Below are 23,886 nucleotides of genomic sequence, written 5' to 3' on the forward strand. Positions count from 1 at the left end.
AGTCACTAAATTAAGTTTCAATTTTCCGGTTTTATTAATTCTTTTGCCAAATTAAGTCAGATTGTAGCGAAATTTACCACTTCAGACAAACATTCAGTTTTCACACAACACGTGTCAACCTTCAGTTGCCACGCGTTTAGGGCTATTTATATGTGCATTAACCTTTCTTTTTCAATTATTATAGTAGTTGTCCATAGGACTGGCGACCGTTATTTTCCCCAAATCTCAAATATCTAATTAACGCCAGTTAATTGTTAACGTAACGACCGCACATTTACTTTCTTTATTAACTTTACCCTTTTTCAAAATTAATTTCCACCGATTTCATTTGCAATTTTCGTTCCATTTAGATGTAACCCTTCCTCCCTCTTTACCGACAGATTAAATTCGGTGACGATTGCTTTTCCCAAATTTCCATTAGGTACACGAGGTTTAATTTTTCACTGTCATTAAGGTCGATAAGTGAGGGGGAGGTTACAAGTACTCACATGATAACGTATACATCTACATCTACATCTACATCTATACTCCACGAGCCACCTTACGGTGTGTGGCGGAGGGTACTTATTGTACCACTATCTGATCCCCCCTTCCCTGTTCCATTCACGAATTGTGAGTGGGAAGAACGACTGCTTGTAAGTCTCCGTATTTGCTCTAATTTCTCGGATCTTTTCGTTGTGATCATTACGCGAGATATATGTGGGCGGTAGTAATATGTTGCCCATCTCTTCCCGGAATGTGCTCTCTCGTAATTTCGATAATAAACCTCTCCGTATTGCGTAACGCCTTTCTTGAAGTGTCCGCCACTGGAGCTTGTTCAGCATCTCCGTAACGCTCTCGCGCTGACTAAATGTCCCCATGACGAATCGCGCTGCTTTTCGCTGGATCATGTCTATCTCTTCTATTAATCCAACCTGGTAAGGGTCCCATACTGATGAGCAATACTCAAGAATCGGACGAACAAGCGTTTTGTAAGCTACTTCTTTCGTCGATGAGTCACATTTTCTTAGAATTCTTCCTATGAATCTCAACCTGGCGCCTGCTTTTCCCACTATTTGTTTTATGTGATCATTCCACTTCAGATCGCTCCGGATAGTAACTCCTAAGTATTTTACGGTCGTTACCGCTTCCAATGATTTACCACCTATGGCATAATCGTACTGGAATGGATTTCTGCCCCTATGTATGCGCGTTATATTACATTTATCTACGTTTAGGGAAAGCTGCCAGCTGTCGCACCATGCATTAATCCTCTGCAGGTCCTCCTGGAGTACCTACGAGTCTTCTGATGTTGCTACTTTCTTGTAGACAACCGTGTCATCTGCAAATAGCCTCACGGAGCTACCGATGTTGTCAACTAAGTCATTTATGTATATTGTAAACAATAAAGGTCCTATCACGCTTCCCTGCGGTACTCCCGAAATTACCTCTACATCTGCAGATTTTGAACCGTTAAGAATGACATGTTGTATTCTTTCTTCTAGGAAATCCTGAATCCAATCACAAACCTGGTCCGATATTCCGTAAGCTCGTATTTTTTTCACTAAACGTAAGTGCGGAACCGCATCAAATGCCTTCCTGAAGTCCAGGAATACGGCATCAATCTGCTCGCCAGTGTCTACGGCACTGTGAATTTCTTGGGCAAATAGGGCGAGCTGAGTTTCACATGATCTCTGTTTGCGGAATCCATGTTGGTTATGATGAAGGAGATTTGTATTATCTAAGAACGTCATAATACGAGAACACAAAACATGTTCCATTATTCTACAACAGATTGACGTAAGCGAAATAGGCCTATAATTATTCGCATCTGATTTATGACCCTTCTTGAAAATGGGAACGACCTGCGCTTTCTTCCAGTCGCTAGGTACTTTACGTTCTTCCAGCGATCTACGATAAATTGCTGATAGAAAGGGGGCAAGTTCTTTAGCATAATCACTGTAGAATCTTAAGGGTATCTCGTCTGGTCCGGATGCTTTTCCGCTACTAAGTGATAGCAGTTGTTTTTCAATTCCGATATCGTTTATTTCAATATTTTCCATTTTGGCGTCCGTGCGACGGCAGAAGTCAGGGACCGTGTTACGATTTTCCGCAGTGAAACAGTTTCGGAACACTGAATTCAGTATTTCTGCCTTTCTTCGGTCGTCCTCTGTTTCGGTGCCATCGTGGTCAACGAGTGACTGAATAGGGGATTTAGATCCGCTTACCGATTTTACATATGACCAAAACTTTTTAGGGTTCTTGTTTAGATTGTTTACCAATGTTTTATGTTCGAATTCGTTGAATGCTTCTCTCATTGCTCTCTTTACGCTCTTTTTCGCTTCGTTCAGCTTTTCCTTATCAGCTATGATTCGACTACTCTTAAACCTATGATGAAGCTTTCTTTGTTTCCGTAGTACCTTTCGTACATGATTGTTATGCCACGGTGGATCTTTCCCCTCGCTTTGGACCTTAGTCGGTACGAACTTATCTAAGGCGTACTGGACGATGTTTCTGAATTTTTTCCATTTTTGTTCCACATCCTCTTCCTCAGAAATGAACGTTTGATGGTGGTCACTCAGATATTCTGCGATTTGTGCCCTATCACTCTTGTTAAGCAAATATATTTTCCTTCCTTTCTTGGCATTTCTTATTACACTTGTAGTCATTGATGCAACCACTGACTTATGATCACTGATACCCTCTTCTACATTCACGGAGTCGAAAAGTTCCGGTCTATTTGTTGCTATGAGGTCTAAAACGTTAGCTTCACGAGTTGGTTCTCTAACTATCTGCTCGAAGTAATTCTCGGACAAGGCAGTCAGGATAATGTCACAAGAGTCTCTGTCCCTGGCTCCAGTTCTGATTGTGTGACTATCCCATTCTATACCTGGTAGATTGAAGTCTCCCCCTATTACAATAGTATGATCACGAAACTTCTTCACGACGTTCTGCAGGTTCTCTCTGAGGCGCTCAACTACTACGGTTGCTGATGCAGGTGGTCTATAGAAGCTTCCGACTATCATATCTGACCCACCTTTGATACTTAACTTAACCCTGATTATTTCACATTCGCATTCGCTAATAACTTCACTGGATATTATTGAATTCTTTACTGCTATAAATACTCCTCCACCATTTGCGTTTATCCTATCCTTGCGGTATATATTCCATTCTGTGTCAAGGATTTCGTTACTGTTCACTTCCGGTTTTAACCAACTTTCCGTTCCTAATACTATATGCGCACTATTTCCTTCAATAAGAGATACTAATTCAGGAACCTTGCCCTGGATACTCCTGCAGTTTACCAATATTACGTTAACTTTTCCTGTTTTTGGTCTCTGAGGACGGACGTTCTTTATCAACGATGATAATGTCCTCTCTGGTAAGCCGTCAGGTATTTTATCGTTTCGCCCAAGGGGGGGTCCCTCTAACCTAAAAAACCCCCGTGTGCACGCCACACGTACTCTGCTACCCTAGTAGCTGCTTCCGGTGTGTAGTGCACGCCTGACCTGTCTAGGGGGGCCCTACAGTTCTCCACCCAATAACGGAGGTCGATGAATTTGCAACCATTATAGTCGCAGAGTCATCTGAGCCTCTGGTTTAGACCCTCCACACGGCTCCACGATAATTGTTAGTATTCTCTCGTAATTTTAATTATGTGAAAACGTAACACACACTCACACACACACACACACACACACACACACACAAACACACTTTCACTGTAAATTCCTAGCAATTTCCTTACTTCTCATCCTTAATACTTGCCTCCTTAATGTCCTCCAACCATAGTGCACTGTTACCACTGCAAAAATAACACGCTACAATTGAAATGTAAGACATACAAAAGCTGAGAGCCACAGGGAAACCAAAAACATCGCCATACAACTGGACGTCTGGCGAATTTCACAACCGAGTGTTAGAAAATCGACGTAGGTGAAAACAATGAGATGACATATTGTACTGTAGCACTTAACTACTGTACTTCACTTACGTGTTAAGACCATAGAAATAGGGAAACTAAAGAAAAGTACATGAAAACCTGATGCAAACTTACAAGACGTATGAACTGTTCCTAACCTTCAAAGCTGCTGCCAAAAAAACATAGAGAGCTATTTATAACGTGGTGTCAGGCCAGTGCTGACATCTTTGGAGACGTGTAGTAGGGAGAAAATTCCGCACATGGCACGTAACATTTTTCACTTAGATAGGGAACGATACAAATAACGCAATGATTAAATTTCGTATCTTGTTTGTTACTCTTCTGCCTGAACACAATAAACGGAGGAAGGTATTAACAGAGGGCATATATGCTGCTAGTGATTGTGTTCATGTAAGTCCGAAGGACGCTGGAAGTACTCGTATGAAGCGGACAATTTAGGATTAGTAGAAGAGAAAGAAGTGAAAGCATTCTAAATGTACTATTGCAGAAAAACGGCACGTATTAAGTGTGTGGTGTCACCGCCAGACACCACACTTGCTAGGTGGTAGCCTTTAAATCGGCCGCGGTCCGTTAGTATACGTCGGACCCGCGTGTCACCACTATCAGTGATTGCAGACCGAGCGCCGCCACACGGCAGGTCTAGAGAGACTTCCTAGCACTCGCCCCAGTTATACAGCCGACTTTGCTAGCGATGGTTCACTGACAAATTACGCTCTCATTTGCCGAGACGATAGTTAGCATAGCCTTCAGCTACGTCATTTGCTACGACCTAGCAAGGCGCCATTACCAGTCACTATTAATGCTGTAAAACATGTACCGTCACGAGCGATGTTCACCAATTATGGATTAAAGTTAAGTATTCCAGAAGCTCCGTACTTTTTTTTACTAGACTCAACTCCTTTAACTGTTCCAGACCTCACGCCAGCCTGCGTGAGCTTAAACGCGTGCCTTTCGGCTTCCTCCTAGTGGATTGGCTGTCTTGCCAGTCCACAACAAAGTGAATAACAAGAAAAGAGGATTATCCTCCTCGAGGATCGGATATACAGGGTGTAAATTTTAATTTGACAAACCAGAATAACTCGAAAAATAAGCTTCACTCGAAAAAATGTGTAGAACCCAAAGGTGATTATTTTCGAGGGGGACATCTGCTGGTGCTTACATTAGCCAGCCACCCCAGCCCCCTGGGGGCGGCAACTTAAAGTTTTCAAATGGGAAGCCCCATTTTTAATTGCAGAACCAGATGATACATAGAAAACTTCGTACATTCAGTCTTAAACATTTGTTTTGATTCTTGGTAGTTGGCGCTGTAATTCAAGAAAATCAATGTTCTCATTTTTGCGTGGAAAATAGTTACGGATAAATAAAAAATACTTATTTACTCGTAAATTTTGATTCGCTAAAACTAAAACTCTCTCTCTCTCCCCATAGGGTGGAGTTTGAGAGAGGAATTAGAGTTACAAATGTTGCCCCACGTATTAATTTTTTACGCCGATTCGGACAAGTTTTGTTTGGGTCAACAATTGTAAACTCTAATTCCTCTCTCTCAAATCCCACCCTATGGGGAGAGAGAGAGAGAGTTTTAGTTTTAGCGAATCAAAATTTACGAAGTAAATAAGTATTTTTTATCCATCCGTAGCCATTTTCCACGAAAAATTGAGAACATGGGTTTTCTTGAATTACAGCGCCAACTACCAAGTATCAAAACAAATGTTTAAGACAAAATGTACGTAGTTTTTTTTTGTAGAATCTGATTCTGCAGTAAAAAATGGGTGTTACCATTTGATATTTTAAAGTTGCCTCCCGCCCCACCCCCAGGGGGCTGGGGTGGCGAGCTAATTTTAGCACCAGCAGGTGTCCCTCTCGAAAATAATCAACTTTGGATCCTACACATTTTTTCGATTGAAGCTTATTTTTCGAGTTATTCTGGTTTGTCAACCTAAAATTTACACGCTGTATAAGATATTAGTTCACTGCAGGAGTACCTAAATAGAGGTCCCAGGGTTAGTATCGCTTACTGAAGACGGTAATGCACGGATAGCGTTAGGAACAGAGAGTTTGTTGTAACCGGAAGTGAACAGCAACAAAGTCCTAAGTTAAGATAGGAATATTTGTCGTAAGGATACGTTAGTCGCCTTGGTTGGAGCTTAAGAGCTCTCAAAACTGACGCTATCACCGGTCACCAGTGGTGGCGGGGTATTTAGTAAAGAATCTATCGAGGTTATGACTGATAACGAAAATGAATTAATCATGGAGACGTTAAGCGTCAAAAGTCGGTCAAAAATGGTAATCGGATGCTTTTATAGATGGCATGAGTCATGAGATGTAGTGATAACGCGTTTCAGAGAGAACTTGCGGTAGATCATCAGTAACTTACCTGATCACGCTGTTGTAATAAGGGATGACTTCAACTTACCAGACATACATTGGGAGAGTTATGCTATCAAAACTGGTGCCATAGACAGGAGTTCGTCTGACATTTTTCTGAATCTCTTGTCCGAAAACTACTTCGAACAAATAATTACAGAACGAACTCGTGAATGTAACAGCTTTGACCTCCTAGCAGCAAACAGATCGTAATTCTGTGACAGCATCTGTGATTAGGGATACGACAAGGTATGTTCAGAAAGTAAGGCAAATATTTCTGCTTAGGAAGAGTGACAGGATACGATTTAGAGAGTATCTGAATAGTCAACATCAAACACTCAGTGCTGAGAACAAAGAAATGGAGCACAAATGGAAAAAAATTCAGAAGCTTCGTCCAATATACATTAGACAGGCGTGATCCGAGCAAGGTCTTAAGGAATGGGAAAAGCCCACCGTAGTTTAATAACCGTGTTATAAAATTTCTACGTTAATAAACAGATCTCTGTGATAGTTTAAAGAGAAGTATAAACCTAACAGACAAACAAATGCTGAACGAAGCGCAAATGAGTGTAAGGAAATCAATGAGATAAGTGTTGAGGAGCTTTGAAAATAACATTTTCTAGGCCGATCTGAATAAAAAGCCTTAGAGATTATGGTCTTAGCCAAATAAATAAGCAGTTCGAAATCATCTATTCAGTCAGTGATCATATAGGCACAGAAACCTGAAGATAACACAGAGAAACTCATAATACTGAATTCAGTCTTCCGAAGCACTTTCACCGCGGATAATTGGCACACGGTCCCCTCTTTGCAAATACTGAAATAACCGATCGCGGAACAGAAAAGAAACCACAGTCGCTTAGTTGTGGAAACGCATTCGGACTTGTAAGTTTCTACAAAGTTTTTGAGAAAGAATTTGCTCCCCTCCTAGCAGCAGTTAATCGTAATTCGCTGGCGAAACGAAGGATATCTAGTGACTGTAAAAAGCACAGGTCATTCCACATTTTCAGAGAGGGTCGTGGGTTCTCTGTATGAAGTTCTTGTTTTCCTGTGTCGGAGCTTGAGCAAAAGGTCCAGTCTCCTCACCACCGATGGCCGGCGCACACGACTTCATGCCAAACTGCAGCAGCGTTCTCTAAAACGAGTCTCGAAATTCCTTCCCTTCTGACCGATATAAAACTTGTCACACTCTTGGCAGTTGACCTTACACATTCTAAATATTTGTTGCTATCTCATATGTAGTACATTTTCTGACAGAATTGCACAAGCATTCAGGAAAACGAAAGTTAAAATTGGATTCCAAACCAAAGGTACAATTCGTTCTAGGCCATGCCACAAAGCTGTAAACAACATATTTATTCCTTCCACACACACAGAAGCGACAAAGAAACTGGTATGGCCATGCGTATTCAAATACAGAGATATATGAGCAGGCAGAATACGACGCTGCGATCGGCAACGCCTAAATAAGACAACACGTGTCTGGCGCAGTTGTTAGACCAGTTACGGCTGCTACAATGACAGGTTATCAAGATTTAAGTGAGTCTGAGCGTGGTACGAACGGTGGGACACAGCATCTCTGAGGTAGCGATGAAGTGGTGAATTTTTCATACCACCGTTTAACGAATGCACCGCGTATATCACGAATCCGTAAATCATCAAATCTCCGACATCGCTGCTGCCGGAAAAAGATCCTGCCAGAACAGGACCAACGGCGACTGAAGAGAATCGTTCAACGTGACAAAACTGGAGCCCTACCGCGGACTGCTGCACATTTCAGTGTTGGGCCATCAACAAGTGTCCGCGTGGGATCCATTCAACGAAACGTCATTGATATGGGCTTTCGGAGCCGAAGGCCCACTCGTGTACCCTTGATGACTGCACGACTAAAGCTTTAGACGTCGCCTTGGCCCGTCAACACCGACTTTGGACTGTTGATGAATGGAAACATGTATTCTCGTCCGACGAGCCTCGTTTCAAATTCTATCTAGCGGATGGGTGTTTACGGCTATGGAGACTACCTCATAACTCCACGACCCAGCATGTCAGAAGGGAATTGTTCAAGCTGGTGGAGGCTCTGTAATGGTGTGACGCACGTGCATTTGGAGTGATGTGGGACCCCTGGTACATCTGGATACGACTGTGACAGTTGACTCGTACGGTAGCATCCTGTCTGATCACCAGCATTCACTAATGTCCATCGTGCACTCCCAGCAGGACACCACGTCCAGAATTGCTGCAGAGTGGCTCCAAGAACGCTCTTCTGAGTTTAAACGCTTGCACCGACCACCAAACTCACCCGACATGAACATTATTGAGCATACCTGGGATGTCTTGCAACGTGCTGTTCAGAAGAGATCTCCAACCCCTCGTACTCTTACGGATTTATGGACAGCTCTGAAGGAATCATAGTGTCAGTTCCCTCTAGCACTACTTCAGAGATTAGGACAGTCTATGCCACGTCGTGTTGCGGCACCTGCATGCTCGCGGAGGCCCTACACAATATAAGGCAAGTGTACTAATGGCTTTGGCTTTTGAGTGTACATCTCGCCAAGTGACAGCGATGAGAAAGTTCAGAAATTACAGCAAATACAGAGGCTTACCGGCAGTCGTTCTTCCCACGCAACATTCACCAGTGGAACAGGGACGGAGTGATCAGTTGGCGGTACCAGGAGCACCCCCCTTCTCTCTCCTCGTCACACAGCATCAAGTAGCATGCGGAGTATTAATGAAGACGTGGATGAGAAACTGAAACAATCTGCCGTATTGAGACTCGAGTTACACACGTGAATTTTATAACTGAACCACATCCTTTTTAACTTCAATGCTTTTCTGCTACTGTCTAAAAGCTTTGTAACTAACATTCTTCGTTCGAGTCAGAGTCTCCATTATGTCGAAAAGTGAGCGGTCTGTCACCTCATCAGATAGCGATTCCAATGTGATTTTAGGCAATGTCGACCGAACTGGTCTCTGTGGCGAGCATAGACACGAGGCAGTCAGGGTGTGTCGGCAGTAGAGGAAGTAACTAGACTGTATCGTACCTTAACGTAAATTGCGTTATCCCGAAGGTAATCATGTTTATACTAATTCATTGTTGCAGTACAGTTTGAACACTGTAATCCATGCGTCACAGGGCACTGACATATGCGGTGGCACATTAAGAGTACTTCTGTGGCCTGTAGGATGAACGCCACGACTCTGTAATTGGTTTCACAGGCTGCAGCTAGTTGTTCCTCAACCACAACCATTCATCCTAGTCATGTTGGTTGTCATCCACGTGACATTTGTTATCAATATACTGTGTAAACTAAGGCATCCCACTGGAGATGTACGTTATCCTGTCCATGTGTTATTAGTATACCGCTGGCATTAGACATGGATTTTTGTATGCTATATATATTGTATGTAACTATTTGTTTAGTCTCTTTTACAACCAGTGACAAATTATGTCACTAAAACGTGATAATGCCTTCTGTAATATGAGTGACGTATTCGATGTCTACAGTGGATCCTACATTTTAACATTATAAGTAGGCTGTTTAGGTTTTTATATTGGTAACGCCACATAGCGCTCTGTATGAAAATCACTGGCTGTGCTGTGAGCAGTCTGTGGCTGGTTGGCACTGTTGTAATGTTGGCTATTGTAATGTTGGGCAGTTGTTAACAGCACGTAGCGTTGCGCAGTTGGAGGTGAGCCGCCAGCAGTGGTGGATGTGGGGAGAGAGATGGCGGAGTTTTGAGAGCGGACGATCTGGACGTGTGTCCATCAGAGACGGTAAATTTGTAAGACTGGATGTCATGAACTGATATATATACACTCCTGGAAATTGAAATAAGAACACCGTGAATTCATTGTCCCAGGAAGGGGAAACTTTATTGACACATTCCTGGGGTCAGATACATCACATGATCACACTGACAGAACCACAGGCACATAGACACAGGCAACAGAGCATGCACAATATCGGCACTAGTACAGTGTATATCCATCTTTCGCAGCAATGCAGGCTGCTATTCTCCCATGGAGACGATCGTAGAGATGCTGGATGTAGTCCTGTGGAACGGCTTGCCATGCCATTTCCACCTGGCGCCTCAGTTGGACCAGCGTTCGTGCTGGACGTGCAGACCGAGTGAGACGACGCTTCATCCAGTCCCAAACATGCTCAATGGGGGACAGATCCGGAGATCTTGCTGGCCAGGGTAGTTGACTTACACCTTCTAGAGCACTTTGGGTGGCACGGGATACATGCGGACGTGCATTGTCCTGTTGGAACAGCAAGTTCCCTTACCGGTCTAGGACTGGTAGAACGATGGGTTCGATGACGGTTTGGATGTACCGTGCACTATTCAGTGTCCCCTCGACGATCACCAGTGGTGTACAGCCAGTGTAGGAGATCGCTCCCCACACCATGATGGGGCCTGTGTGCCTCGGTTGTATGCAGTTCTGATTGTGGCGCTCACCTGCACGGCGCCAAACACGCATACGACCATCATTGGCACCATGGCAGAAGCGACTCTCATCGCTGAAGACGACACGTCTCCATTCGCCCCTCCATTCACGCCTGTCGCGACACCACTGGAGGCGGGCTGCACGATGTTGGGGCGTGAGCGGAAGACGGCCTAACGGTGTGCGGGACCGTAGCCCAGCTTCATGGAGACGGTTGCGAATGGTCCTCGCCGATACCCCAGGAGCAACAGTGTCCCTAATTTGCTGGGAAGTGGCGGTGCGGTCCCCTACGGCACTGCGTAGGATCCTACGGTCTTGGCGTGCATCCGTGCATCGCTGCGGTCCGGTCCCAGGTCGACGGGCACGGGCACGTGCACCTTCCGTCGACCACTGGCGACAACATCGATGTACTGTGGAGACCTCACGCCCCACGTGTTGAGCAATTCGGCGGTACGTCCACCCGGCCTCCCGCATGCCCACTATACGCCCTCGCTCAAAGTCCGTCAACTGCACATACGGTTTACGTCCACGTCCACGCTGTCCAGGAGTATATATATATATATATATAATGACTTTTGAACACTATTAAGGTAAATACATTGTTTGTTCTTAATCAAAATCATTCATTTGTTATCAATCTTTTATTTAGCTGGCAGTATTGGCGCTCGCTGTATTGCAGTAGTTCTAATAACGAAGATTTTTGTGAGGTAAGTGATTCATGAAAGGTATAGGTTATTGTTAGTCAGGGCCATTCTTTTGTAGGGATTATTAAAAGTCAGATTGCGTTGCGCTAAAAATATTGTGTGTCAGTTTAGTGTTGATCAGAATAAGTAAAGTGAGAAATGTCTGAGTACGTTCATTCTGCTCAGCTGTTTGAAAATCAAATAACGTAAGGGGTTTACCAGCACAGTAATTCATTAATTTTTCTAAGGGGCCGTTTCATCATGTGTCACATTGTTCAACAGATACTATTCTTCACGTCTGTTTAAAGTATGACATTGCTGGCAAGTTTTAAGCAGCATACAGACTGTGTACAAACGAAAATTTTTACAGTTTTTCGTAGAATATGTGCCTGCACTACTATCATGGTAAATCATTCACGGTAATGACTTTACCAGAATGAAACGAAGTCGGTCTTGATTTGGGGGCCACACGAATGTTACTGTGCATAAATCAGGAGACAACCGACGGAAATATTAGTGAATGCAACAGTATCTCTACCGTTATGGGGAGTCCCATGGGAGAATCTTCTGTTATGCCATTAATAAATCGTCAAAACAAAATATGCAAGACTCAAGACGATGGTGATACATCAGACCTAGTACATGCACGAGTAATCGAGAGTACCAAGAGAATCAAGCAGCTAAACGAGAAATTCGAGAAAAAAAATCGGCAAATGTGGCGAGAAATTCGACAAAATTTCGATGAACAGAACGAAAAGTTTGCCAAAAAGGACAGAACTACAGACAAAACGAAAGGCTCAACCAAATTATACCACAAGTTGCATGTTCGAGAGCGTCACTGGAGGACACCATTAAGCATGTTGCCTAATGATGTGTCAAGTCGAGAAGGTAGCAGACCACGTTCCCGAAACTGAAATTTTACAATACACCTGTGTACAAACAGTGGTAAAACTGCTGCCCAATTAAGGCAAATACTCTCAGTAGTGTTCAAGAAGAGCTTGGTAACATTGTGAAACACGTAGGCAACGAAGTTAAACAAGGAATTTGTGTAGGCAATCTGTGGAATACAATACATCCTGAGGATTTTTTTTTTTACTATAGAAGTTTTGTAAAATGCCACGTGAACGGAAAACTATGTCGCACAAAAATTCTCAACAATTTCGAAGGCGACTTAAATGTTGGACTCAACCAAAGAAAATGGCTTTTGTAGTAAGAGGTTAGCTAGGTTAAGAGGCTTAGTACTTGCCTCAACGGTAGGCACAGAGTACGAAACGTCTGAGCAGTTTCAGAAAGCGTTTGTAGACAAATACTGGTGAACTAAGCGTAAAAATGAGAACGGTAGTAGTATCTACAACGCTGCTCTGTTTCTGAGTGGGAAAGAATAATAAAATGGAAAAATATTTTGATAGTTATTACAGAATAAATAAAAAGTTGGATACAGCATTGTCAGACCAGTCGTTTATCATCGTAATGACATCAAAATTACATCTGGAAATTCAAGGAAAACTAACTTGAGTGTCTTGAATGGCCATCCAGATGTTCATAAATGTGTTAAGTGATGCAGATTCTATCAATGTTAGAAGTCAAATTATGTCACGAGGGAAAAAATGGAAATGATGAGTGATTAAAAGTGTATCAGAATGAAGGCAATGACAGTGTCACCAACCAGTGAGGTAGAGAAGCATTTTATAGATGAAATGTTAGCTATCAGCATGGATAGCGCAAACAACAAATGGCACGAAACAGAGATAAATACAAGTGTGAGTAGCTAGAGAGTGGGTTTAGACCAAAAATATATCGAACACATTCAGGAAACGTTCGAAATTTGCTGATGTGATTCAGTCAGGAAGAACGTCTATAGGATCACCAACTCACAAGTTTCAAATAGTGGCTGTAAGTTAAGGCGCAGAAGAGGATCTACTGCAAGAGGAAAATACCAAATTAGGAAAACGAATATTTCTTTTATAGTATTCGAGGGATAGGGAAACACCATCGATGCTTTAATAGACACAGTCAATGCTGTCTTCAGCACCTACATCACAAAAAAACCCTCAATAGAAAGCAATGGAGATGGGAATGTCAAATCCAATGAAAAATATCACAAAGAAAAGTGTCAAGTTGCTGGCATGAATTAAAAAAAAATCAAATGTATTTTCCTATAAACCAACACTTTGTCGTTTCCACATTAAAACGAAATGTTATATTTAACAACAAGCACTACCCTTTCCTCAGGCAAAAACAGAGGTTGGTCATAGAAGTTATAGGCAATGTTACAGGAGAAAATCACTAAGTTCTTTTAATCCATACAACTGCCCACTGTTGGCTGATAAAAAGAAAAAAACGTGATGACATGCGACTACTTCTAGATAGTAACCTCACAATGAGAACAAAACGAGGTAAGTTTCCTTTAATTTACGTCTATGGTCACAATCTTTTCTGTTTAACAGAATACCGGCTTCCGTCTATAATGACCATCATCAGATCTGTCTCATAAAACGAAGTCCTAATGCACTGCAGCCATAGTGGCATAGTCAACTGTTAAATGCGCAATCAGAACCAGCATCGTCAAATACATATAAATCACATCACATACTCGTGCATGTGATGTGATTTTATGTATTTGACGATGCTGTTGCTGATTCCGCATTTCACAGTTGACTATGCCACTATGCCTGTAGTGCATTAGGACTTTGTTTTTATGAGACAGGTCGGATGATGGTCATTATAGACCGAAGCCGGTAATCTGTTAAACAGAAAAGAGTGTGACCATAGACGTAAATTAAAGGAAACTTATTACATATACGGGTCACTGTGTTTTTTCGCGACGATGTCGCAGCTTGTGAAACAAAAGGAGAGCTTAGAAATATTGATACAGAAATCCACAGGCGTTACCAGTTTTAGTAGTATAGATCTTAAGTCATGGTGCTAGCAGATACTACTCCTCCACGAATCAAGACAGTGTACAGCATTTAGACTTGAGGGTAGAAGATATCAATACTGTGTTCTACCGGTTGGTTGCAATGTATCAATCATAGTTTTCGTCGGATCTCTGGACTAGAAGCTTCCTGATAATAATTAAATAAAATTAAGGTTTGTGTGGACAACACGCTTATCACATCAGATTCTTAGGAGAATCATAAACAGATATGAGAGAAAGTTCTTACAGCATTTGAGTGAGTAGAAGTGACAGCAAAAATCGAAAAAATCCGAATTTGCTACATCTGAAATTGTACGTTTGGGACACATAATTATCCAAAAGGATGGTTTTTTCAGACAAATACAAGCAGAAAACTATTAAAATTTTTCTCTACTGAATGCAAAAATGAATTTTAAAGTTTTTTAGGACTATCGGGGTGCTATAGGAGACTTATAAATAATTAGTCACTAAATGAGCTGCAATTGGCTAATTTATTGAATCACAAGGTGATGTGGAATTGGATAAAACCATGCCAGGATGCTTTTGTAGCCATTAAAATTCAGTTATGTTACCCAGAAGTGTAAATACGAGGTACATTCAGATCCCTCAAAAGATTGCCGTCCGGTGTGTGATGGCTCAGACTATGGTTCTGGAGAGCATCTTTCTCAGGAGAATGCAGATGGTGCTATAAACACGATGGCATTTTTCAACAGTGTGTTGAGCAGTATACCATCACAGAAAAGGAAGTTTTAGCTATTTTGTAAGGATGCAGAAAATTTGGATACCTGTTAGCTACAAGGCACAAAGAAGTCATAACCGATCACGAAACCTTATCCTTTCTATTTAAGAATAAACTATTCCACACTTGGATTGTAAAATTGGCTTTCGCTTTAGAGGAGTATGATTTTAAAGTTTTACACACATTTGGGTTGGGTTGTTTGGGGAAGGAGACCAGACAGCGAGGTCATCGGTCTCATCGGATTGGGGAAGGATGGGGAAGGAAGTCGGCCGTGCCCTTCCAAAGGAACCATCCCGGCATTTGCCTGGAGCGATTTAGGGAAATCACAGAAAACCTAAATCAGGATGGCCGGACGCGGGATTGAACCGTCGTCCTCCCGAATGCGAGTCCAGTTACACATTTGGAAACCAAAGTGTTGTTCCACATGTGTGAAACCATATGACCTTAAAAACATCAGAATACACTCAACCAAATGAAATTTTTATTTCCCTGATAAAATGCATAAATTGTGAGACTAAAATTAAACACCTATTTAAGAACATTAGACACGACCAGAATGATGATCCATACTTAAAAAGTGAGAAAACACAATATGGATGCACAGTCGATGAAAATTTGCAGACATATTATTTGATCCACAGTTGCATAGTGTTCTGTAGAAGTGATTTCACAGAAAACGGACTGGAAAAGACAAAATTCAAGCCTTGATCTGGTACACACACAAGCAGCACACAGTTGTGATTCATCAAGTGTGTAACAAAATTGCTGAATGGAGAGAAAAACACACGATTTGTTACAATACAGCTAAATAAAAATCATTATCTTCAACAATAAACAAGCAAGTCCTCATGAAACAATTATGCCAGAAAACTTAAAGGGTAGCTGACAATAGTCTTAAACAGCAAACTTAAATGTGGCTTGAAACTTAAATATTAATAGCTATTGATCTACTGAGACCACTACTGGATCTTGTGGTGTTGTTGTCCAAAAAAGGTAGAATTTTATCCTCTAAGAATGGCCCACAGGAAAGCATCGAGGACTGAGGCAGATTATTTCAATAAATTTGCTATCCTAAACACACACGATCGCCAGTGAAGTGGAGGACAAAGGGACGGCGGTGGTCTGCAGTAATGTTTACGTAGTCCGCTGCTGTCCTGGTGTCTTCTGTTGTCGCCGCAGGTTCCATGGAAGCCCAAGTGCATGTCATACATAACAGTACAGACACCACTGATCTCCGTTCGTGGTTTAGTGCGCCTATCGAGCAGCCGTTCACCTTCATCACGGCATATCGGGATACAACCTTCAATCTGCTGTAACAAGAAGCGTGATTCATCCAAATAGCTGACCCATAGTCCAAACTCGACGATATCTCGTGCAGTGCAATCGTACTTGACGAAGTCGTCTGTTGTGGAGCTGCATGTTTAACAGTGCGCGTTGAATTGTTTAATTCGAAACATCTGGTCCTGCACCAGCTTCTTCATACTCTGTTGCCAGATCTGCCACATATCGTGACCTCTCTTGTTTTGTAGAACGGACAAGCCTATAAATTCCTTGTTCGATGATGAGATGCGTAGACCAAAACTTTGTTGCCTACGCGTTGTGACACTGTCCTTCAACCAGTTTCCATGGATGTTCATGACAGTAGTATGTGAACAGCAGACCAGCCTTGCCATTTGTAAAATGTCACATGCAGGCACTGTGCTATAAACAAGCTCCATTTGTCACAATAGCTTACGTCAGTGGATTTATGTGCGACCAGTATCGCTATAGAGTGATTCTCCATTCATCACTGGTCCGCTTGTATACACCATCGGATCAAAATTACCTGAATATCTATTAATGGACATAAAAACGGAATATGACAGCCATTTATTACAGCCTACTACTCGGGACACTTACACTGAGCTGTCTGAATGTCTGTGGAGGAAAGGTGCACAATTTTTTCTTCAAGAGCCGCAATCAGTGAAGGCAATGATGTTCGATGCTGGGGCCTGCAGTGAAGTCGACATTCTAATCCGAAGGTGTTCCCTAGGTGTAGGTCGTTGACCTGGACAGGTCAGTCCATTTCAGGAACGTTCTGGCCCACAGACCTTTGCCTCATAGATGCTTATTGATGCCAGGATGCAGTGCCATGCTGATACAGTCATCGTATCCGAACTGTTTCTCTGTTGTACACAGAACTGTAAAATGTGTTATTAAACTTGTACAGCGTTTTCTTAAGTGTAAATACGTGAACCACACCAGAACCGTTAAAAACACTCCAATAACATAATACCACCTCCTCTGTACTTAACTGTTCACACCACAAATGACAGTGTCAACAGTTAAGTACAGAGGAGGTGGTAAAATGGTATTGGTGTGTTTTTAACGGTTAGGGTGTGGTTCACTTATTGCACTTAATAACTGATGGGGTGTAAACTAGCTCGTGTCCCCAGTAGAACTCTGTAGGTGCACCGTGGGTAACGCTAAATGAGATAGAGCGATTTTCGGCAGCTAGGCTATACCTTTGATCTCCTGCCTAACATACATGGATCCAAAAGACCAGTAAGTCAAAGTCCTTCTCAGGCCAAAATGACAAACAACCTCGGAAAAATAATCCCTATCTGCCAACTAAATGCTGAGGGACTTAGCAGAGCCAGACTATCCGACACATTACAATCACCTGCCCACTAAGATCATGTCCTGGAGACCCAGCCAATTACTTCCAAGCTGCAGAGACGGCGCTGGACTTGATCAGCGGCCTCGATATTGCAATATAGTTCTAATTGTCAGATCATAATAAATTTTAAATATGTATATAGTTGTTTGTATTTAAATTGTAAAATTATAAATATGTGTCTATATACAGGGTGGTCCACTGATAGTGACCGGGCCAAATGTCTCACGAAATAAGCGACAAACGAAAAAACTACAACGAACGAAACTCGTCTTGCTTGAAGGGGGAAACCAGATGGCGCTATGGTGCTGCCATAGATCAAACGGACATCAACTACATTTTTTAAAATATGAACCCCCATTTTTTATTACATATTCGTGTAGTACGTAAATAAATATGAATGTTTTAGTTGGACCACTTTTTTCGCTTTGAGATAGATGGCGCTGTAATAGTCACAGACATATGGCTCACAATTTTAGACGAACAGTTGGTAACAGGTAGGTTTTTTAAATTAAAATACAGAACGTAGGTACGTTTGAACAGTTTATTTTGGTTGTTCCATTGTGATACATGTGCCTTTGTGAACTTATCATTTCTGAGAACGCATGCTGTTACAGCGTGATTACCTGTAAATACCACATTAATGCAATAAATGCTCAAAATGATGTCCGTCAACCTCAATGCATTTGGCAATACGCATAACGGTATTCCTCTCAACAGCGAGTAGTTCGCCTTCCTTAACGTTCGCACTAGCATTGACAATGCGCTGACGCATGTTGTCAGGCATTGTCTGTCGATGGATCACGATAGCAAATATCCTTCAACTTTCCCCGCAGAAAGAAATCCGGGGACATCAGATCCGGTGAACGTGCTTGCCATGGTATGGTGCTGCGACGACCAATCCACTTGTCACGAAATATGCTATTCAATACCAATTCAACCACACGCAAGCTATGTGCCGGACATCCATCATGTTGGAAGTACATCGCCATTATGTCGTGCAGTGAAACATCTTGTAGTAACATCGGTAGAACATTACATAGGAAATCAGCATACATTGCACCATTTAGATTGCCATCGATAAAATGGGGGCCAATTAACCTTCCTCCCATAATGCCGCACCATACGGCATACACTAACCCGCCAAGATCACTGATGTTCCACTTGTCGCAGTGCAGTCATCGTGGAATTTCCATTGCCCAGTAGTGCATATTATGCCAGTTTACGTTACCGCTGTTGGTGAATGACGCTCCGTCGCTAAATAGAACGCGTGCAAAATATTCGTCAGCATCCCGTAATTTCTCTTGTGCCCAGTGGCAGAACTGTACACGACGTTCAAAGTCGTCGCCATGTAATTCCTGGTGCATAGAAATATGGTACGGGTGCAATCGATGTTGATGTAGCATTCTCAACACCGACGTTTTTGAGATTCCCGATTCTCGCGCAGTTTGTCTGCTACTGATGGGAGGATTAGCCGCGACAGCAGCTAAAACACCTACTTGGGCATCATCATTTGTTGCAGTTCCTGGTTGAGTTTCACATGTGGGTTGGCCGGCCGAAGTGGCCGTGCGGTTAAAGGCGCTGCAGTCTGGAACCGCAAGACCGCTACGGTCGCAGGTTCGAATCCTGCCTCGGGCATGGATGTTTGTGATGTCCCTAGGTTAGTTAGGTTTAACTAGTTCTAAGTTCTAGGGGACTAATGACCTCAGCAGTTGAGTCCCATAGTGCTCAGAGCCATTTGAACCATTTTTTTCACATGTGGCTGAACACTTCCTGTTTCCTTAAATAACCTAACTACCCGGCGAACGGTCCGGACACTTGGATGATGTCGTCCAGGACACCGAGCAGCATACATAGCACACGCCCGTAGAGCATTTTGATCATAACAGCCATACATCAACACGATATCGACCTTTTCCGCAGTTGGTAAACGGCCCATTTTAACACGGGTATTGTATCACGAAGCAAATACCGTCCGCATTGGCGGAATGTTACGTGATACAACGTACTTACATGTTTGTGACTATTACAGCGCCATCTATCACAAAGCGAAAAAAGTGGTTCAACTAAAACATTCATATTTCTTTTTGACCTATGGCATCGTCATCTAACGGCGCAACCATAGTGCCATCTCGTTTCCCCCTTCAAGCTAGTCGAGATTCGTACTTTGTAGTTTTTTCGTTTGATGCTTATTTCGTGAGATATTTGGCGCGGTCACTATCAGTGGACCATCCTGTATAGTAGTTTGTTTTGTAACTGTACGTCACCATCATATTAACACTGACTTAGGTATCTGTACTTGATTTTATGTTATTATTTGATCCATGTAAGCCGGCCGCTGTGGTCGAGCGGCTCTAGGCGCTTCAGACTGGAACCGCGCGACCGCTACGGTCGCAGGTTCGAATCCTACCTCGGGCATGGATGTGTGTGATATCCTTAGCTTAGTTAGGTTTAAGTAGTTCTAAGTTCTAGGGAACTGATGACATCAGATGTTAAGTCCCGTAGTGCTCGGAGCCCTTTGAACCATTTTTATCCATGTAAGCATTACGTTTAGTAAATAAGTAACTGCAGATGGTGGCAAGTAAAATTCACCGGGTATTCCCCTTACTAAGTTAGATCCTTTCTTCAGATTTCCACATGATAGAGACTGATTCGACAGTCCAAATCAGTTGCAGGTCATTTATTGTCCTGTGGCATTGCTCTCTACACCACCTGCTGCAGAAATGATTGGCTTCTGAGGAGCTGCTCGACCGTGGTACTCCATTACTTTTACCTCTGTACGTACAAGCATTGTACTGGCTGGACTGGCTGGACTGGCTGGACTGCTGGTGACTCACCAGTGATTCATTCCACTGATTTGATGAAACTTTTACAAGCGCCCTCTGCAGTTCCGTTCTCCAGTATATGAGATTTGCCTGGTTTAACTGCAAGTGTTGCTTAGCGTATCCATCCACTGTCACATCATTAGCAATTGAGTGGGCAGTTTTAGAAACGTTGAAAAGTCCGTGATGGATTTGTTATTCAGGCGACATCCAATGACCACTCCAAGTTCGAAATCACTGAACCCTTTTGACCGACCCGTTATGCTATTGCTGCTTCTGTACTGTCGTTACGCATCGCCTCCTTTTAGACTGTCAGGTCCACCTCTCGTGACATCTGGCTATCAACTCCGCATTACATGTGAGTGCCAGTAAAATTTTGACCAGGTAGTGTACTTTTGTTTCTGCGCCACGCACCCGTATCAATTCGGGCGGCACTGAATCTTGCGGAGGGCAATGGTCATAATGTTTCTGGTCATTAGTGTATATCGACAAAAGGGGCTGAGCCACACGGCAAAGTTCTCTCCTTATGTTGCTGTTGGTTTTCAAAAATTCCATCTCTTTGGTTTAATATATAGAGCTGCCTAAAATGGTATTACCAATCACATGTTAACACATAATTCTAAACGTTTTTTTGTTACAAACTCGAGACGGAAGAGAGAAGAATGGTAGAAGCTTGGATGAAAGTGTTTAAGTTGCCCTAAATAGTAAAAGAAATTCAGTAATGATTTCATAACGGTCCTCCAATCCGTTTAACGGTCCTTCGAATGCATGAAAATTCTGTGCGCGTCAGGTCTCTGACCAATGACTGCAAAGAAAACGGTGAATGTCCGAGAAGTATTCGAACGAAAGGTAACACAGTGAATAGGAGCATAGGAATGTCAAGTAAGAGATTAACATTGGAAAGCGTAATCGCGCGGATAAGCGTATTAAGAATTCTCCACCTCGATCTGTGAGTGAAGCCATGCCACATTCGCCGGCCGCAGTGGCTGAGCTGTTCTAGGTGCTTCAGTCTGGAACCGCGCGACTGCTACGGTCGCAGGTTCGAATCCTGCCTCGGGCATGGATGTGTGTGATGTCCTTAGGTTAGTTAGGTTTAAGTAGATCTAAGTTCTAGGGGACTGATGACCTCAGACTGTAAGTCCCATAGTTCTTAGAACCATTTGAACCATACCACATTCGAATGATACAGTCGCAATCTGATGCTGATAAAATACCTTGAATGCGGGCTGCAGAAGTGTTGTTACGATTTACGCACATAGACTCTAATGTTATGTTCTTTGTGTTGGATGAGGCCACATTTGACGTCGGTGGTACGTTAGTAAGCACAAGTTACGTCTTTTGGAGTAGAAGCAATACCCACAAACTAAGACAGCGCATTCGATCCTATTCGAAAATTAACGTATGGTGCGGTATTACCAATTCTGGAGTACTTTGAACACATAGTTTTAGTGATCTGACTGGAAGGGAAGATTCTTACGTAGATATGCTGCAGAATTTTGTTGTTGCTGAGCTTCAACTCCGTATCATGACATCGGGTTACTTCCATAGAGATAGTGTGTCGCCACATTATTCCTTAGAGGTTCGGTATTATCTGGATAAAGCATTTCGTAGACGCTGGACTGAAAGAGGTGGACCTCCGACGCGGTCAACTCGGTCACCCGATTTGACACCATGTGGTTTCTGGCTATGAGGAATGGTGAAAGAACGAGTGCATGCTACAATACCTACTCACGTTAGCCCGTTCGCTGTTTGGGCGTGTATACACGTCCTGCTACGCCGTTCCCAGGTGCTTTGTACATGTATACATGAGCTGCCTGGGTCCCCCCACAATTCTATGGACGTCTGATGCATCCTTCGCCGCCGACCTCTCACTGCTGAGGACGAATCCTGCTATATCTCGGTGAATAAGCAAGTATCGAGCACTTATCATAGAAAACATGTGTCTCATTGCATGCTATCATTTGCAAAAAATCTCATTTCGATATCTTGAATCGTCTATGAGATGTGAAGACTGCTATGACCAACTGGTTAGCATGGGAATGAATTGGTGCTTCGCGCACGACCGTCATTCGGATATAAAACCAAATAACTCGAGAACAAAATGAGGTACTATTCTGGTCTCAACTTTAAATAAAATTTCGTTATCTTATCTATACTTCATTCACTGCAAGGCATGAGCTTAAATAAACGATACGCAATGCTTTCGTAATGCTTTTTTACCTCTGCACACGCTGTAAAACTTCGTGCAATGTTTCACTGTATTTGATGCAGCGCAGTAAGTATAACGGATAACGAAAAGAAATTCAGTTCTTTATCGAGTGAAGATACCAGGCTGTAAAATGTGCAAAACTAAAATTTTTTCCCGTAACACTTTTCGAAAAATGGATGATAAGTATTTCATATCGGCCGGAATGCTCTCTCTCAGCACAGGCACTAGCATGTTCGAGGGTCACTCCAAAAGAAATGCCGGCCGCGGTGGTCTAGCGGTTCTAGGCGCTCAGTCCGGAGCCGCGCGACTGCTACGGTCGCAGGTTCGAATCCTGCCCCGGGCAAGGATGTGTGTGATGTCCTTAGGTTAGTTAGGTTTAAGTAGTTCTAAGTTCTAGGGGACTGATGACCATAGATGTTAAGTCCCATAGTGCTCAGAGCCATTTGAACCATTTGAACCAAAAGAAATGCACACTATTTTTTTAATCCATCTTTTATTCTACATGTCTGAAAGTTTTACAGTGTGTTGATACACCCTTTAGGAACAATATTTTCATTTCTCCACGTAATTTCCATCCCTCTCAACTGCCTTACGCCATCTTGGGACCAGCGCCTGTAAATCCGCAGGGTAAAATTCTGGACCAACCTGTTGGAGTCACTGTTTGGCAGCGTGCACAAGGGAGTCATCATCTTCAAACCTTGTTCCACAAAGAGAGTCTTTCAGTTTCCCAAAGAGATGATAGTCACATGGAGCCATGTTAGGACTGTAACGCGGGTGTTCCAGTGTTGTCCATCCGAGTTTTGTGATCGCTTCCATGGTTTTTTTACTGACATGTGGCCGTGTATTGTCGTGCAACAACAAAACATCCTGCTTTTGCCGATGTGGTCGAACACAACTCAGTCGAGCTTGAAGTTTCTTCACTGTTGTCACACACGCATCAGAATTTATGGTGGTTCCACTTGGCATGATGTCCACAAGCAAGAGTCCTTCGGAATCCGCAAACACCGTAGCCACAACTTTTCCAGCAGGTGTGGTTTTGAATTTTTTTTTCTTGGGTGAATTTGCATTATGCCACTCCATTGATTGCCTCTTCGTCTCTGGTGAAAAATGATGGAGCCATGTTT

The sequence above is a fragment of the Schistocerca americana genome, chromosome 3 (genome assembly GCF_021461395.2).
Source record: "Schistocerca americana isolate TAMUIC-IGC-003095 chromosome 3, iqSchAmer2.1, whole genome shotgun sequence".
NCBI classification, from domain to species: domain Eukaryota; kingdom Metazoa; phylum Arthropoda; class Insecta; order Orthoptera; family Acrididae; genus Schistocerca; species Schistocerca americana.